The sequence below is a fragment of the Urocitellus parryii genome, unplaced genomic scaffold (genome assembly GCF_045843805.1).
Source record: "Urocitellus parryii isolate mUroPar1 unplaced genomic scaffold, mUroPar1.hap1 Scaffold_43, whole genome shotgun sequence".
Lineage (NCBI taxonomy): Eukaryota > Metazoa > Chordata > Mammalia > Rodentia > Sciuridae > Urocitellus > Urocitellus parryii.
Window position 1 is genome coordinate 3,279,524 of NW_027553833.1, and position 2,013 is coordinate 3,281,536.

Below are 2,013 nucleotides of genomic sequence, written 5' to 3' on the forward strand. Positions count from 1 at the left end.
TCAACTGAAAGGGTAAAGTACAAGGGGTCACCACAACTTGTTACAGACTAAAATCCAACTAATAATTCCAACAGCACCTGCTGTTCTAGCAGGGAAGGCTACCAGGAGGTCTAGTGGTGTTATCCATTTCCTCAGCACAACAGTCACAGGGGCAGAATACTACTTCCAAATGAGTGACATCATCAAGGTAGCTTGCAATGTACAGAAAGCAACACTTAAAAATCATTTTATCTTGGCTAGTTGAGCAGTCCGTGCTTTCACATAAGTCTTGAGCTGGTCCACCATCTTGTTGATCTTCCATTCCAGCCTGGCATATCTGGCAAACTCATCCATCTTGTTGACCATGGAGAACAATTGCTTCATATCCTGGATCTCTGCCCTCATCTGAGGCTCTGGCTCTGCATCATTCTGCAGCACTCTGGACATGAAGGAGGACAAGGTCAGAAGGAGGATCAGAAGGACATTGCATCCAAACAGGAAGCAGAGGACCAGCAGCCACGTCCAGCTCTGGGACTTGGTCAAGTTCTTCCATTCTTCCCAGATACTCCCTGCAGCCCAGGCACCTCTAACAGAAGCTCCAAGGGGACCTCATCACTAGGTGCACCCGCAACTGCTCACTGAGTCCCACTAGCCCTGCTTCCTTGATTGAGGTTTGTAAAATTTATTCCTACACACATTACATTTTTGATGCTTTCTTTAATTGTTATAGCCCAACTTAGATTATGGATCAGCCCAATAAGCACCCTATAAAATGGAGGATATTAATAGATAAGACAAGATTAGATAATAGGATAAATAATGTTAAGTTATCCTGACTGTACTTAAAAGAATTTAGCTTTTGGCTGGAGTTGTGGCTAAGTGGTACAGCGCTTACCTAGCATTTGTAAGACACTGGGTTCAATTCTCAGCACCCCATATAAATAAAGTCTATTGACAACTTAAAAACAAAACAAAACAAAACAAAACCTTGCCTAAGTGACTCCATTTGGAAGTTCCAAAATGTAACCCTAGTTATATAACTTATTTCTTATAAAAGTTGTTTATTTTTGTACTGCATGTGTTTGGAACAAGGATGTGGTTATATGCATTGGGTGGCTGATTGTTAACTTTAGCTTCTGTGTCCTCCTTGCTTGCTTGCATCTACATTTTCGAGGATGTTGTTTTTCCCCTTATAAACCCCATAGAACTTGCACCCTGTACTGTTCCTGGCAGAAAAAGTTTGGGTCCATCAGGGAGCAGTCGCCAGCTAGCTAAATGAAGACTCTCCAATTTGGAAAAAATTCAGTTGAGAGTGTTTTCCGAGCTATAGACCCACAACAAAATGGTATCTTTTTTTTTTAATCTCTATTTATGAGCATTCACTTCTACCATATATACAATTGATTTTTATTTGTAGGTTGATCTTGAATCCTGCAATTTTACTATTACTTCCAGTCATTTTTTAAAGATTCAGTGATTTTTACTATAAATGTTCATGTTTTCTGCAAATAAAGTTAATTTATTTTTTTAATTTTTCATTAGTATGATTTTTAGTGTTTTTCCCCCCTTAACTGAGTACATCGACAGACTCTTTAGTAGCAAACAGAAAGAAATGATATGTACAAAACCCCGTTTGTTTCTGAGGATTTGGTTAAGTATTCAGTCTATTGTCATTAAGTATTGTGTTTCTGATAAGTTTTTAATAGATTCCCTGTGTCAGATTGAGGCACTTACTTTCTATTCCTAGTTTGCTAAAATTTTAAACAGAAGTTGATATTGGGTTACTAGGAAATACTTTTCTACACTTATTGATTTTATGAATATATATGTGTATATGTATATGCATATATGTCATTTTATATCATTGATATGGAATTGCATTGATCAATTTTGGAAAGTTAAATCAACTTTGCATCTCTATGAAAAACTTTGGAATGATATATTAGCCTATTTCGTATATTGTTGAATTTTCTTTGCCAAGTTTTGGTTAGAATTTTTGCATCCAAGATCATTGTGTGGGGGGTTGGGGTGGGA

General features: G+C 37.5%; 1 pseudogene; it reads right to left on the reverse strand.

The window, feature by feature from the left end:
* LOC144252455 (guided entry of tail-anchored proteins factor 1 pseudogene) lies at positions 1-426 on the reverse strand (annotated as a pseudogene).
* Between the last annotated feature and the right edge of the window lie 1,587 nt (positions 427-2,013).